This window comes from Euprymna scolopes, chromosome 3 (assembly GCF_053919585.1).
Source record: "Euprymna scolopes isolate OS-2025 chromosome 3, ASM5391958v1, whole genome shotgun sequence".
Classification (NCBI taxonomy): domain Eukaryota; kingdom Metazoa; phylum Mollusca; class Cephalopoda; order Sepiida; family Sepiolidae; genus Euprymna; species Euprymna scolopes.
The window spans coordinates 25789749-25807859 of record NC_136484.1 but is presented as its reverse complement, the minus strand read 5'-3'; the positions used below and the strand labels follow the sequence as shown (position 1 = coordinate 25807859).

Below are 18111 nucleotides of genomic sequence, written 5' to 3'. Positions count from 1 at the left end.
TATGCTGTCAGAGACTTTGTTTATTAGGGTACAGTCTTGGTTTGAGGGAGAGCAGTAGAGAAAATACAATTAGCTAATATTATGTTGCATGTTTAGTCTGAAGCACATAAAGGCATGGTCGTCTGATTTTAGTTTTGTTTCTCTAGTTAGGGGGAGGGTGTTATGAATGTAGACTCCAAGCCCGTGCATATGTCTGTCTGAGTCCTTACGGCAGAGTGGGAGATAACCAGGCATGTTAAAATGGTTAGAGGGAATGGAGGAGTGTAGGTTAGTTTCACTTAATGCTAATATATCTGGGGTGTTTACAAGGAGAAATGATTCAACATCATCTAAGTTCTAAGCCTGCGGATATTCATAAATGCAAACCTAAAGGGAGGAGCCAGGTTGAGTTTTTCAGACAAATATTTGATGTGAAACGCCAGTTCACATTAGTTTTGTAATTTTAAAATCAATAGTTTTATCTTGAATAGAGGGTATAAAGTGCACCTTTTTATATTAAAAATGTTTTTTCTTTTGATATTTTTTAGTCTTATAATTGTATAATTCCTGAAATGTATATATAAAAACAAAAACTTTTTATGGGTTCGAAATCTCTATCAATGAAAGTTTTTTTTTAAAGAAATAAAATCTTGAGTTATTTTTTCCTTGTATTTTGTTTGTTTTTTAATTTGTGAAAAAAATTTTCAACAAATTTTCTTATTAATAGGATAGTTTATATCATTAGGTTTTTGAATTTTTGAGATGAGGATTTGTAACTCTGGAATCTGCATGGAATTTTGAATGCAATTCTTTTATTTCATCTACGGGATTAGCATGCTTTTGTTATGTCAGTCATGACTGAGTAGAAGTCTTTAAGTTATTTGCAATTGTATTTTAGGTGTTACTCACTCTGAGGATCCATGGCATGGTGGATAAAGTAATTGATAAAATTAAGTTGTAAAATTTATACTAATGAGGGTTAAAGGTTCAATCCTCAGTATGGGCGATACTCAAAATACATATATATTATTCCTTAATTGGAATTCATTTTTGAGATGAGCATTATATATATTAATTTATTTTTATTTCAGACTATTATTCTCATCTTTATTAGTTGTAGGAATAGTTGGCCGAAACGTTGTGAATAAACAAACCAATAAAAGATGAAAAATAACAACTAATAAAGGATGAGAATAATAGTCCGAAATAAAAATAAATTAATACTCAAAATACAATTGTGAATTACTTAAAACTTCTATCCAGTCATTCTACCAAGTGATGAAACAAAAGAATGCTACCCTTATGAATCAAATAAAAGCTTCTGTGCCGAGTCCCAAGTTCAACAAGCTATACCTAAAGGTCGGAGGTCACATTGATCAAAATGTTGTGAAAATAACATTCAAGATGAGAACACTAGTCCAAATAATACAAAATTTATAATATCTAATGATATTGGCATTTGTTCAATAATCCCAATTTTTTATGACTAAAAAAATTGCAAGAACCATTTGCCATTTTTCTGGTAGGTGTAGGATTCCATTGGGAAAAAAAAAAATCAAGCCATAATCATTAAGTACATATTTTTTAATGAAAATTATTAAGATTAAATTTTTAGTTCAAATCTTTGCATTGTTCATCTCTAATTTCACTGGAATTTTATAAAGAGATTTTTGTACCGATTTCAGATAATTTCTATTATATTATTTTAATAAGGTTTTTTTGAAGAAGTAAGAAATATGTGTAGTTATAAGTATCAACTTTTCAATGAGATGGTGATAAAATATTTAGTTACTTTTTGTTGGTTTGTTTGTTTTTAAAGTTCAGTCCATGATGTTCAAGATATATAATTAAGGTTTTATTTATTTTCCAGCACTCAACACATTCCAGAACAATCCTTACTGCAGCATTGTTGTCCAAACTTTTCCTTAACAGATTCTGCCGAACATCACCTCTCTCCCCAACATGTTGGATTTCACTGCAGTTTTTTTATTTTTTATTTTTTTTCATGTTTATTCCTAGAATCTTTAAGTTCAAAATATCGATGGATTTCAACATGTTCTGCTAAAACAAAATATATTTTGATAGGAATCAGTAAAATTATTTTTTTAATAACACTTTTTTTTTATTGAATCAAAAAAATCCTGAAAAATTTGGATTGCTAATTCTTAATATATTACAAGATTAGAAAATATTTTTTTTTTCTTTAGACATTTTGCTCTGTTATTTGCAACAACTTTTTGTGAAATTATACTGACCTTTCCTTCTTTAGAACAAAGGTTAGAATTGTTTACTTTCAATCATTTGCTTGTAATTCAGCAATCAGAACCCCCCCCCCCCCAAATTTACAAATCTTTACATTTTTGCCTGCTTAATGCCGACCATTGCTGCTGCTAAAGTATTATGACATTCACGGGTATTCTTTACACTCACAAGCATAATGGCCGTTCCATTGGTTCTTGTTTAGAATTCAACTTATATCAGAGATTTAAGTACCTGACACGGAATAGAGATGCTGGGAGCCAGGAGCTGGAATGTTTTAAGATTGAAGAGCGACAACTCAATTCGACTATCGAGATTTTGATTGTATTCAAATTAAATTAAATTCTTTAATTGCTAAAAGTTGTAAATTTTGATTTTCTTAGTTTTAAATACATAATATGAATTCATGTGATTTTTGGAATATGACATCTTTATTCCGTGATGGGTATCTACATCATAAAGATTTTTCATTATAAATAAGAGCCATTTCATTTTACAGAGGAATTTTCTCTTTGAATAAATTCATCATTATTTGTTTAAGCATTACTGAATTAGTGATATCAGAGATTCGAATACAATTTAATTATTATGAACTCATTTCCAAATAAAGGACCAACTAATCAACCAACAACCAATCTTTTATAAATTAAATTCATGTTCACCTCAAATTCATCTGTGAAAGGCTTTTTACACTTTTCCAAATGAATATCGCTATCGTAAAAGTTCTGCGTGTCTGTTTACTTTGGTTTTCTGCTTCATGATGAATGCCCAGGAAATATCCTTTCAGATTCATATTTACTAGTTTAAAAATATTCTGTTTTCTAAATAACACCCAAGTTCGTTTTCTTATTTTAAAACTGATAAACATTAATCAGAAAGGACTTGTCCAGGGCATTCATCGTGTAGCAGAAAACAAAAATAGACAAAGACACACAACTTGACAATAAACAATAATTCTAAAAATCAACCATAATTTGTTTAAAAAAAAAGAAAAAAAAGTATAAAAATTCTTCTTCATATTAGGATTTTTGTATTCGGTTTTGTTAGTTTCTTTGCTCAGCTGTTTAAAATTTAGCGCAGAAAATAAATCAAATTTTGAAAATTGCATAAAATCAAAACAAATTTTTTTTTTGTAATTTCGACTGAATACAGCATTTCAATTATAAAGATTTATTTTAGAAAAATTCTATGAGGTGACTTTATTTTTTTTTAAATGAAAATCGCTCCAGACAAGGCATGAAATCACTTTATATAAGGAGCTTAAAAAAAAGCGGGTCAAAAACTAACCCATAAGTATTAAATGATGACCCAGAAAACAGCAATTCTTCCTCTTTTGTCAGAAACATTGTTCATGGAATGTAAGGATTAAAGGACAAAATATGGGAAGTGAGAATTACGAGGCTGCCGAATTTAAAACCTTTTTATTTAACTGATTTATAAAGCAGTTAAAAATATTTCAAAGCAAAAATACTCAATTATTTCTGATAAATAATACTATAGAAAATGTCGACTAATTGTAAGAAAAAAAGAAAGAAATTATAGCAATGTTTTAGTTGACAAAAAATAATTCCCAAATTCTAACATTGCATTGTCGTTCATTAAATCCCTCTTGTATTAAATTAGCACCAGAAGAATTATTTTATTTCGATTATTTTTTATATTTTTGTTTATGATAAAAAATTGTGATACATGTGCTCCCCTGCTCACAATATCGTCGACCCTAATGCTGTTTCTTCTCCCTTCTCTTCTAGCTGTATCATTATTTCTCACCTTGGTGGTTGCTGAGGGGTGTGGTTTACAAGTAAATAAAATAAAACACAAACATTCTGCAAATATCAGTTGCACTGTGTGTGTGTGTGACACCATTAACCCTCTAAGGTCCACATCTCCGTCAGGTGATAAACTCATCTCAATCCTTTAAAGTTCTCACAATCGACACTTTTCGATAATTCGCCACTGGTCTGAGAGAGATAACTCAATTTTACTGAAACCCATTCATTTTTTTTTTTTTTTTTTTCAAGAGAATTTAGGATGCTAAAACCACACAAAACATTTAACATTACAAAAAACAAGTTGATATTTGGGCTCGACGATGAATGCCCTGGAAAAGCCACTTCTGATTAATTACAAAAATGTCCCACAGAGAAATCACTTCTGATTAATTTTAAGATAAAAATCTTTATCTTACAATTAATCAGAAATGACTTTACCAGGGCACTTTTTGTAATTAATCAGAAGTGACTTTTCTAGGGAATCCTTCGTTTTGTTATTAGTGTTTTTGTAATGTTTTCTGTTGGTTTTAGCATCCACCAAATTCTTGTGTGAAAAAAATAAATTTTAGTAAAATAGTTATCTCTCTCAAACCAGTGACGAATTATCCAAAAGTCCTTCTCAATTTGCTTTTAACAGTGTCGAACTCGCAACTATCCTCAACCGTCGCAAACTTAAGATTGCCTGTAAACTGTCCTTACCTATCCCAAAATTCATTGTTATTCCTAAAATAAACTCTAAACATATAATACTATTTCAGCTGCCTTTTGTATATCTTGGTGAACAACTTCTTATATCTTTATTCTGCTCATAAACTTATTCCCTCTGTTTTCACTTCCAAACACTTTGGGGGGGGGGCGTCGATACTGTCACAAAATAATTGCTTTGTTATAACATAATTTGCTGAAATGTGCCACTCAAGAAAGGTCAAGTATTTCATGAAATGTTGTTGATATTAGAGGAAGAAGTCATAAAAAATATATTTTGAAAAATTCTTATTTGGTGCTTCTGTTTATATATTCAAGAATTACCAACAAATGGCTTATTTTTATCAGTATTCGCAATGTTTCTATTTTTTTTTTTTTTCCTTTTTTAAAGAATAAATGAGAGTATTCATCATGTAATATTCTATTTGTAAATAGCCATTTTATTTTTCTTCTTTTTAATAAATCGGAGGAGGACGCATTCTATTTCCATGCATTCTTTGTTCAGACTTGTTTGTACATTTGGATTAAATCTGAACAATTTTGAATAATAAAAAAAAAAAATAGTTATTACAGAAAGTTAATTTATCCAAATCTAAAACTCTACATTGAAAATGTTTCCTTCAACGAAACATTTAATGTTCAAATATAAATTTATTCTGTTTGAAATAAAATTAAAAATATTTTACAAAATTGATTGTATATTGCTCTTTTAATAGCATCCGGTTACATATGAATTACCTCTTATAAAACAGATTTTTCTTTTTGCTTTTGAAATTAATCAAATAATTTCATAAAATATAATTAAAAAGTTTATTTGAAACATTTTGCTTGTTTTTGTTTTGTAATTTTTGCTGAACTGAATAATGATTTACGAATTTTGAGATACTAATCTGTATTAGCAAAAATATGATGAATGTACATATGCTACACAGTGAGGTAATGAAGGATGTTCATCTCATAAGAAAATAAATATTACATTACTTTCTCTATTTTGAATTGAGCATTAAAAAGATACTGATCGAATAGTTTCAGATAGTAATAATACATTAAGCACAGTGTCGGTATGGAGTTTGAGAAAGTTCTAAAAGGAGAACAGTTTTCAAATAAATTATTTTTTTTTTTCGTTTTATATTAATTTAGCAGATGTGGCCTTATTAGTAGAAAAAAAAATTAAATTAGATTTTCAGTAGTTAATCTATTAAGCTACTGACATTAACAGATTAGATATAATTTTCGATATGAGTTAACTCCCTTGCATTTATAGTAAGAATTATAATTACTTCCATGATTTCATTTATGAATTTCTCTTTACATAAACTTTTTAGGTTTTTGCCCATAATTCCCCCTCTATTACAATAACAGAAATAAAGAAAAATCTATTATATGCATACCAGTGACGAAACGAAAATATCATATTTCAAAAATCATGTAAAACGATCAAATGATTTTACTTTTAAATAAGAAAATCAAACTTTATGAGCATCATAGGAATGACTGTTCTGCCTGCTATTTTTAAACAAATTAAAAACAAACTTATTTTGGTTGTAATGCCTACAAATTCCCATTAATTGCTTAATTTCTTGTTTAAAAATAAAACTAAATCAATTTACATGATTTTTGGAATATGGATTAATTTATTATATATATATATATACACACACACACTATTTTTCAGGTACTTAAAAAATATTAAGCATCAGTTTTATTGTTTTCAACAATAACTATAATATAAAACCTTATTTCATTAAAAAAATATATTCTATATGAGCTTTTTATGAATTTAAACTATTTTAGTATATAGACTGACCATTTTGCAATATAGTTTTTTTAAAATTTTAACAGAAAATTAAAAATTTAGTTCCTAGAAAAAAAGATTGATAAAAAAAAAATCCCCAGATAGAATGTTTCAATTGCTGTCGGCATGATTCAGGAATTGAAAATGTCTTCAAAATTTATTTGCTTTTACTTATATTTTCTTCAAGTTACTAAATAATTTTCCCTAATTATCTTGTTTAAGTGTGTTAAAATTTGAAAAGAAAATGGGTAGGATTTCAGCCCATGAATTCTATATTACTTTCAATCATCAAATTTTCGAATTTGAAAAAAAAATAGCCAATTCATTATGTAAGGTCGACATCAATTGATTATATTACAAGTAGGTCGTAATAATGCTATGTTAGCATTTTTTCTGATTGTATGGAAAATGATCAGATATTCTTGTCTAATAAGTTTCATCGAGTTACCTCCCTTGAATACTTAGTAAAAAATAAATAAATAAATAAATAAAAAAAAAATGTTATTAGTTCTTTCACCGCCCACTTTTACCTAATCAAGAAGATGATGTTTTTGGTTGCATTTGTAACTGTTTATGTACAGCCTAGTGTCTACATCACTTGACCAAAATATCGGCCACTCAGAACTGAATTAATTTTGGGATAGCAAACTTTTGGTGATAAGTTTGGTTCTATTAATCATAGCAGCATGCTACTTGGCTCATATTGTAGCTAGTGAAGTCTAGTATCTTATATGATACTAACTTTGAATAATTTTGGTCAGGGTTGAAATTTGGACGGAATTTTAATTTCCGGTATTTCCAAATTTGATGAAAGGATCCACTGCTCTTTGATAATAGTAATCATACAAAATTTCAGTGTGATCCGTTGAACAGTTTTAGAGTTATCAACATTTTTCATGACATAACTTTGGAAATATTTCATGCAATATGAAAAAGTAAAGCCCAGATGAGACTTTGGCTTGTCCTTACATTATTAGTTAAAGGTATTCAGACTGATTGTGTTCTTGTTGATAATGTTTTCTCTTTGAAACTTATTTATAAAGCTAATTTTTTCAATACGAAATAACTCATTTGGTCATTTTCAGAGAAAATGATCCCATTAAGCAAATGCAGTGAATTCTGGTTGGTTTGGGTTGTTATAAAAGGACTTTTCATTTTTACAGTTATAATGTAGGCTATATATATATGTGTGTGTGTGTGTGTGTGTGTATGTATACTAGCAGGGAGACCAGACGTTGCCCGCAATTGAATGATCAACGAATGTTTCATACTCCCATATTTTTATTCTCATCAGAATCGGTGAAAGTGTCCATTTTTCAATCAAATAGATTGATTACCTGCTCTGTTAGAGACCCATTGCAGTGCACTGGGAAGAAGTTTCACATGCCTCCCAGCAGTGATTTAGTCAACAATACATTTTAGTCTACATTGCACTGTAGAGAACGTAATGTTGATTTTATAAAATTATTTTTATATATAAAAGTTAAGTATCATGGTTGAATTCTGCTCTAAACAGAAACATTCATTTCAATCACACCCCTGTAATATCAAAGAACCTACTGTTGATTTTATATGCCAGATGTTTCTACTTGCACGGTAATAAAATTTCTCAAATGCACTCGTGATGTTAGGCTGTATAAGCTGTTAACTTTGGTCAAAATTGCATATTCCTTTTTCCCTTGGATTTTTTTTATTATTTATACTTATCAAAGACATTCATATACAGAATCAATTTAAGAACATTGCCAGATATATAAAGTACATTCATGTGAAGTTTCATAAAAATCGGCCCAGCCGTTTTGGAGTCCATAAAGAACGAATTCATACACACAAACACACACAATGTTCTTTTTATATAGAAGATATATTGATCACCTGTCTATCTATCCATGATAACTTTACTAAAAATAACTTGTTTGATTTTTGTGAAGTAATTCAAAGAAATATATTAAAAATAAAAATCAAATAACAATTTTAAATGGAGAAGTTTATAATTTGAAATTCCATCCAAATGAATAAACAAGAAATAATTAGTGTGAGTTATGTTGTTTAAACCAAAATATAATTGATGTTACTCATGTTAGTGAAAAAAAAAAATGTACACTTCTTTGCAATCATACTGCCATGGAAAAAGTATCTTTTAAATAGTCCAAATAGTTATTAATTCTTAATGCATTTCTAAAGCTGTGTGTTCGTGTGTTTGTAAGAAGGCTGTTAGCAATGTAAGATGCCAGCATGATAAAGTGAAATGACCAACAAAAACGAAGGTCGCATTTACATTATAAATTTCTTGTATATAAATTAGTAAATATTGATTTACTGTTTAGTATAACTAGGACGGTAAAAGGTTTTTGATATTTTCGAGATTTACCTCCCTTTTTCAAAAAGATAAACCAAAAGTATGCTGTAAAAACAGAACAAGGAATACAAATTCATGACAGTTATCCTACATTGCTAACAGCCTTCTTGTATACTTACATATTTATTTACAAGAAAATGCTTCATGCAAACTACCTTTCTCTTGCATATATATTATTTTTTACTTATTACATGAAACAATAGATGTTGCTTTGTTTAAATTATGATTTCTATTTAGACATTTGTGTTAAATTAATCATAGCTTTATAACATTTCAAAAGTTAAAAAAAAAAAAAAAAAAAAAAAACATTACTTGGGTGGCACCACTAGAATTGAAACCAAAACGTTTAACGCTCCAATCTTAGTCGTTATCACTCCAGCATCATCACCAGACAAAAGGTTAAAAAATTAAGCAATTTTAAGCTATGAATGTTTAATTTTGAGCATTCGCAAAAGTAACAGCTTAATTTGATTTATTCCTGTCAAGGTCAACTGTTTGTTTTGTTTATTTTCCCCCCTCAATTTTGACCCCTTAGCAGTTACTTTTACAGGCTAAGAAAAGAGGGGAAAAAAAAAAAATCGAAATTGTTCCACAGGTCCAAACCTCCTATATATCAAGTTTCAAGTCTGTAGATTAAAAGTTCAGAGAGAAGTTTGGTAGAAACGTTCCATACACACATCTAGAAAAGTGAACATGTCTGTGCGTGTGTACATTTCCCTACGCAATAACTCTGTCAATTTTAAGTCTACAGACTCGAAATTTGATATACAGGGTACTGAGATTTGGGAAAATCTGTGATAGATTTTAGCCCAGAAATTTGGCTGTTAAGGGGTCAAAGTTCCACGATTTGACCTTTTGAGAACTCTACCAAACTCCTCCAACAATTTTAGATCTAAACACTTGATATTTTAGATATAGGTTCATTGGACATGGATCTAACTTAACTTGATTTGAGCCCAAAACAATAAATTTTAAGGCGTCATAAAAGGGGTCAAAGTTAAAAAAATTGACCGCTTTTCCAAACACCCGGCTGAAATGCTAGTTTATAACTAATTGGACCGAAACATTATCATGATCATGTAGCAATATTAAAATAATATTTCTTTTAATATAAATAAGTATACTTGGCTCTAAATTGTTAAATTCATTGGCTTTTATCTTTCAATATTCTTAACCTGGAATTATATATATACACACACACTTCTCTATAGAGCTATAATGTTATGTAATATGTAATGGAAGAAACTCATGCATGAGAGGCAACTCTCCAAGACTCAGGGAAACCAATTAATATCAGTATTACTAAAAAAAAAAAAAAAAAAAAAAAAAAGTAAGTTAAAAGAATAAATTGTTACCGCACCCCCTGCCTATTTCAGCTTTAATCCAAAATCTTCCATAGCATTTTTTTTTTCATATAATAGAAAATGAAAAATTTGTATTGCAATATTTAAAATAAAATCAAAAGAAATACTATTATTTTTTTAAGTGCTAGCAGTTCAGCCCGGCATCACTCAGGCCCTTTGTACTGTTCATAATTTTATGTGCATATATATATTAAAAAGTTTGATTTATGTCCAGGTAACCTACATCTAAAATTTCAAGTGCTTAGACACAAAATTGGTGGAGGAGTTTAGTAGAGTTTGAAAAGGTCAACTTTTTGAAATTTGACCTCTTGGTAGCCAAATTTTCGGCCATAAACTGATTAAAAAGCTTGCTGCATGTCTGAATACCCTTTATGTAAAATTTAAAATGTTTAGACCCAAAATTGGCTGAATAGTTTGCTAGAGACTGCAAAGGTCAAATCTTTTGAACTTTAACCCCTTGGCAGCCAAAATTTGGGCAAAAAAAACGATTAAAGAACTTGCCTTATGTCTGAATACACTTTATGTAAAATTTCAAATGTTTAGACAAAAAATTGACTGAGTAATTTGGTAGAGACCATAGGTCAATTTTTTAAAACTTTGACCCCAATTCTGACCCCTTAACATTTGTTTTGGGCTCAAATCAAATTAAAAAGTTTGATCCATGTCCAAGTAACCTACATCTAAAATTTAAAGTGTTTAGGCCTAAAATTAACAGAGGAGTTTTCAATGGTCAAATCGGTGAACTTTGACCCCTTGAGAGCCAAATTTCTGGTTGAAAATCGGTTAAAAATTTTTTCCCAAATCTCAATACCTCTTATGTCAAATCTGGAGTCTATAGACTGAAAATTGACAGAGTTATTTGGTAGGAAATGTACACACCCAGACACACGATTTCACTTTTATGGATATATAGATTGATAAAATATTTTTTAAATATTGAATATAAAATTGAAATGCATTGTTCTGAAACTGCATCGTATTGTTGTGAATACAAGAGTTACATCCCTTTATCACAACCGTTGTTTTACTTATAACAGATTTGTGATAAAGGGACATAACTCATATATACAATATTGGAAATTCAAAATTTAAGAGTAAAATAAACACAGCATAGACCGATCTACAACAGGGAAAATAACATTTAATCGTGCTTGGTTGGCCAAATAGAAGTGGGTCGGGAATGTAAACAGACATTGTTTTGTATGTAAATGAAAATGACTTTTTCAGTTGTAAATTATTACATTTTTTGGTTAATTATATCATTGTTTATATACCAAATTTTGTTTGGAAAATTTGAATTTTGTCTGGAGAAGTCCTCGGAAATCGACATTAAAAATCTGTATGAACCCTGGTTAATGAATGAAGTTCAATCATTATTTTTGTTTTATATGAATGCACATTTAGAAAGATTTATTATTTAATAAACAGAACTCAGTTGAAAATTGCAAAATTAATTTTTACGCACCGCTTGTCAACTAAAATTGGTAAATGAAAACAAACAAACAAAAATGAAGTACAGACTGTTAGGAATTTATTCAGAAAAATATCACTAAAAGAAATGAACGTCAAAAATATATTCACAAAAAATTCAAGCTGCTGCATGAGGCTGGGGCCAAGTGAGTTAAGATTAAGAGAGAGGTGGGAAGGGGACATGGCATACACAACACAGACAGATGTATACACCCCATTCCGGTCATTGTTAGGCTAAATGAGTGGATCCTATAACCTTATTGATCCCTGTTGTGTATATTGCCATGTGAAATTATTACTTGTAAACACATTTACACTGGCTGTATTTGATCCTCGAGAGGGAGGGGTTGGATCTGGAGAGGGATGTTAAGAGCCATTTTAAAAAGAAATTTTAATCATGAAGACAAGGTTAGTTGATAAAAAAATTGGAATATTTAAGTATCAGATTTATCCAGTTATTTAACAAAAAAGTTTTTTCTTTTTTTTTTTTCAAATAAAAGTTTATTATAAAAACGAGCGAGAGAAAAAATACACAATGAGGCTTTTCTTATTTTAACCTTTGGACGTTTTGTATTTCGCTGACATTATTGGGAATAATATACTTGAATAAAGAAAAAAAAAACTTGGTACTTCTGTAGATTTGTGATCTTTTAGACCAACACATTTCAGGTGATAACATTATGTACTTACGAAATTAGCATAAATTCCAAAAAATTACAAAAAAATGATCCGGTAGAAAAATAATTACAATTAAAAATAGAATTTATCAAATTGAGTTTTATCGTATGTTTTGATGTGGAAGTGTTGTGCGACCAATTCAGTATGAGAAACCGACTTATCTCCGTTTACTTAAAATCAAGGGCCCACCATTTTTTTTTTTTTTTTTTAAACAGAACGTAATTATGGATGATTTTTTTTTTCTGTTAAAAATACATCTAACACATCTCATCTTCTATTGGATCATTTTCCTTAATTAAACATTTTTTTTTTACTAATTTCAACATGACACGTAAGTACGTAATAATGTTTGAACCTGAAATGCGTTGATTTAAATGATCAATACATAAGCACTAAAAGCTCCAAATTTGTTAGAATGGAAATTATCATGCAAGAGAATTGGTAAATTTTCTGAGATAAATAGGAATAGGAATGTAAAATTGGTTAAAACTTTTGTACTCTTACATGTTTCGAAGATAAAAGAAAAACTTTCCATTACAACTTACGTTTGTATTAAAGATGAAAAACAATTTTCCTGAATTAGCCGAGAATGAAAGACTAGATCGTCATGGTTTTGTTTACAAACAAGGGACTCGTTTAAATAAGTAAAAAAAAAAATTTCCTAAATGAGGTAATATACAACAATTATAGAAGACTTCTGTTATATCCCAAGAAAAATGAACTCCCGATCAGTTAAGGCAGATGAGTATAACAATGGAAGCTTCTTCTAATTAGGCAACTGTATGAAACCATTTTTTTTTAAATGCCCCAGAGCTTGCCTTCTAATAGAAGCAATGTTGACTGAAGTCACATAAGTGATCTTGGCAAGGCTCAAACAAAATTGGACAGGATTTCATAAATTAAAATGTAAACAAATTAGATCAAAATTAATTTTTAAATATGTTGATCAAGTAAGTGGTTGACATATTTACAAACTTCTTATCTATGATGTATATAATAAACATGTTATGAATGTTCTATGGTTTTATTTAGCTGTTTTAAATGTATTACTGCATTTAAAGTAAATGATCAGAAAAATATGCATTTGGACATATTTTGAAGTGTTTTGTTTGAATAGTACATGTTTTTCATCTCTGATCTTGCAGTTTAGAGGGAAGGGGTTATAGGAGGTAGAAGAGAGGTTCAAACACAGCCCGTGTGAAAAGTCGGTTCAAAACTTTAAGTCAACACCAAAAAGCAGAACTCAAATCTCACAAGTTGCAGGTTCACGTTAACAATGAATGGTGGATGTTTGTTGTATGTCTATTGACACGTTTTGGCCAGGCAAATATTCATGTGTTAAAATGATACAATTCTGCAGGAGCCATTTCTGAAAAAGGTGATAGGATAAAGTAGGGAGGGAGAGGAGAAAGAGATTTAAATAAAAATGCTAGGCTGTAGGTAACAAAATTAAAAAAAAAAAAAAAAAAAAAAAATTTTTCTAAACTAATGATAACAAGTGTACAGAAGAAGCTGCCAAATTTGGGGTTAACAAACAAACCAACTGAAGCCAAAACAAGAAACCATTTGATTATTATCTCTTTCAAAGAAAAGAAAATGGTTCTCGACATTGATCATAAAGAGAACGATTTTGTATTAATTGTAGAGAGATGAAGTTGTTACTCACAGTTTCTGGCCCAAGGAGCAAAGATACATTGTAGGCGGCTTTCAATAATAATGATGATAATAAACAAATAAATAAATATCAATTATAAACAGAAACCTTTAACTGTCTTATTTACTAAAATAATATTTGAAGAAAAAAAATCTGTATATTCAACAAAATATAGAATTATGTTTTCAATGGACATTACAAACAAATATCTAAAATAATAATAGTTTTTGCTGAATTATTAAATTAAAAGAATAAGTATATCATGAAAAAAATTATAAAGTTTTAAGTATTGGAATGTTAGTAATTAACTTTTAATTAGTGCGCGTGTGTGTGTGTGTGTGTAAAGTTCATGGGAGAGAACTCCAGCAAAGTGCTTGATTATGAAGAAAATTTCAAAATAAGAGCATAATATTTATTTATATATGTGCTACAGAAGATCAGGAAAACATTAGTGCCATCGGTTTCAAATCCAAAACAAAAGGAACCAATATTTGGTTGCTTATGTAAAACTCTTTCAGCCTCTGTTTATAAACAAAGCCTGAATAGTTCTATAATGTTTCTCTGATCTTCCATAATACACACACACACATATATATATATATATATATATATATATGAGAGAGTATTTCAAAGATTTAGTCATACTTGTGTGTACAATTTTTTTCTTTTATGCATTTTAGTTGGCTGGGAATGAAGTGTTTTTGTATCTTGTATCTTTTTACTTGAAAGTTAGGTTTTCTAATAGATCGTATACGTATGATCAACTTAAATACTTAAACTTCTAATACTAAGAGTTAGTTCAAAGGTTTTTAAATAAGATTTCTATATGGATATTTTGCAGCCTATTATGCAACCAATACACGTGAGTGTGTGTGTGTATATATATATATATATATATATACATACACAGACGCACACACATGTATATATATCTAAAGCTTCAGCAGATGTTTAAATACATACATAGGGAATTACTTTTTTCTCAACTACTAATTCATTCCATTAACCATTAACATGGGCATCAGATAACAACAACAACAATAATAATAATAATGATAACAAAGATAAAATGAGTAATTGAATATTGATTATAAGAAACCCATGAAGAAAACGAAAGAATCTGTCTGCTTAACAAAGTAATATAACACCTACAGCAATAGCAATGAGAGAGAGAGAGAGAGGAGAAATTGTTGCAGACGTAGGACAAAATTGACAACAAAGTCTTCCAATATTTTGAAGTTTTAGTGCAACATTTAATGGCAGTGTTCTTCTGTAGTTCATTAATGAACTCCAGAGACACAGGGAGGAATAGGAGGAAATGGGTCCGCTGACAGAATGAAGATGTAACCTGATCTAATAAAGAGAGGCTTTCTGGGAAACTAAAGTCAGCTCAGAACCACCTTTTGTTTTTTTTTAAAGAGAGAAAGAGAATGAAAAATCTCTCATTGCAACACACAGATAATCAGTTTCACCCTCCTCCTTTTTTAAAGATAAAGTAGAAGAGGGAGGGAATGGATAAATAAACTGTTTTTACTTGAACAACATATGCACCCAATAATACACAGATACGCACATACACACACACAAGCCAAAGAGTCATACACACTGCTGGCTCAAAACGAGGCTGGCAAATTGGAGGTCATAGCCAATGGAGTTTTAGCAACCAAGTTACATTTTAATCAGAAATCAAACTAAAATTACAAAAAAAAATTATTATTATAATTTAAAGACAGAACACTCTTGACTCTTTAATGTCTGCATAAGGTATGCTAACTTGCAAAACCCCATAATTTTTAAAACTGTGCAATGTGTCAAGCATCTACTTGTTATAGACCAACATGGAAAAATAACTTCAGTGTGACCACCTTAATCTGGATTTATATTATCATTATAATTATTATAATGATAAAAACAAAAATTTTAAAGGGAAGCTTTTATAGGATAAATATTGACTATTGCTTGAAAAGAAAAAAATAATTTCGTTTAGTTAAAACTCGAGATCATTTTAGATTTAATCCTGTTTTAATTTTATTTAAAAAAAAAAAAAAAGAAAAAATAAAGAAAGTCTCCAATCACTGAATTGAAAGAATACAACATTTTTGATCTTTTAACTGTTAAAGGCTGCGGGTGAAACTTGACAATTCCGATCATAAAAAAAAAATGTTATCCCGAAAAACTGGAAACTCATTACAATTGTAAATTGTTATAACGGTAAAGGGGAAGCACTCGATAGAGGTAATGATAGAAGCTTAAAATTGATGGATCAGCTCATGGAAATGTTTTTGAGAGAATAATTGAGCAGCAAATTAAAAATCAGTTAAGCATAGATGAAATGCAAAGTATGACTGGTGATATATTTATCTTGAGACAAATACAAGAAAACTACCAATCTTTTCAAACGGATAAATTAGCAATAAAAAAAAAGGAGATATAATTATGAAATAATAGTTATACAGGGGAAAAATATTTCATTAAATGTTTCTGTTTTCAATAAAATAACAAAAAAATATTCTCTGAATTCATTGAAAATATTAGAAGAAAGAGATGGCAAGCCAAACAGAGATTATAATGTGAGAAAGTTACAACTGAATTAAGAATTCAAACAGAAAGAAAAAAAAAAAAGGATTTGAAAAGGGTAAATTGGATTCGTAGAGATCCAAGTGAAAAGGCAGAAAACGTTGGAATTTGCTTAAGAGCAAATATCTATAAAGTATAAGAGAAACTGAATTCAATTATGAAAGAAAATTATATTTTTTTCTTTCTCAAGGAAGGAAATACGAAAAGAAAATAATGCTTGCGTCATAATGAAAATCACATTGTTGAGGTCAAACAAAATAAAAATTGTAACTGTGGGTTGACAATTAAATTTAAGAAAAAGCAAAGTGCAAAAATAAAGCAGCAAGAAACAAAAAGGATCAAAATCGAATTAAATTTTAAAAGAAAATCTGAAATTGATAAAATAAACTTAAATTATATAAAGTAGAAAACTTTATAAAAATAATGGATACTTATTTAGAATTGGATTTAATTAAAAAAAAAAAAATACAGAAAAATCTTTATTATGTACATGTATTCATTACAGAATAAAGATGTCATCTTCCAAAAATCACAAAAATTGATCAAGTAGTTTTTTTTAGTTTTTTTTAAACCAAGAAAATCAGAATTTACAATTTTTAGCAATTAATTATTTTGAGTACAAAATCTTTGTAGTCGAAACGAGTTGTTGCCGTTGAATTTTAACACATTCTAAAAAATTTGGGCTCCCAGCTTTTGTCACGCTTGTCATAAAAGCTGATTTTCTTAATTAAAAAAAATACATGATCAATTTATGTGATTTTTGGAATATGACATCTTCATTCCGTGATGGATATGTACATCATAAAGATTTGTCTGTATTTTCTGATTCTTTTTTTTTTTTTTTTTAAATAAAGTTAAATTCTAAATAAGAATCAAATAATGTCACAGTTGAATAGAATGCAAGACAAGAGTTGATTGTGACTTGTAATTTTAGCTTTTTTTCTTTCTTCTTCACTTAATCAAGGTAACATGAAACTGATCAGAATTCATTCAGAAAAAAAGTAAATGGGGAGAGAGAGAGAGAAAGAGAGAGAGAGCATGAATAAAACATGTCGCGTGGATCAAAGACGAGGCCACTTGTTTATCCCCAGGAGATAAATATCTATCTGTCCATTTGAATTGTTTACTGCAAGGTGAAACTGTTATCGTCACAGGGTAATAGTTGGTTTGTAGCATCAGGATTCACATCAGATTTTTTTAAATAAAGAAACACTGCAGGCCTTTTTTTTTTTTTTTAGGGAGGGGGGGACAAATAAAGGAAAAAGTTCACACTTTTTACCAGTTTCCTTAAACCAAGCAGCCTTCTTTTACTTAGAAGATAAATGTAATAATGTTCGCTTTTTTTTTTTTCAAATTAAAAAAAAAAGAAGAAAATTTAGAAAAAACAAAAAACAGGAAACAATATTAACTTTGGAAAGGTTTACAAAGGTAATTATAAGAAATTAAAAAAAAAAAAAGTCAACAATTTTCAAACCTGTAGTTGTTCAAATAAAAACAAT

General features: G+C 29.1%; 1 protein-coding gene across 5 annotated transcripts in view; it reads left to right on the top strand.

Annotated features, from left to right (window-relative positions):
* LOC145254166 (phosphatidylinositol 3,4,5-trisphosphate 3-phosphatase TPTE2-like) overlaps positions 1-2317 on the top strand; it is a 182844-nt gene extending 180527 nt beyond the window's left edge. For all 5 annotated transcript variants that reach the window (XM_080113001.1, XM_080113003.1, XM_080113002.1 and 2 more), the window contains exon 16: positions 1850-2317. The gene's annotated coding sequence lies outside the window, so the exon portion shown is untranslated. The remainder of the gene's footprint in view (positions 1-1849) is intronic.
* Positions 2318-18111: the final 15794 nt, after the last annotated feature.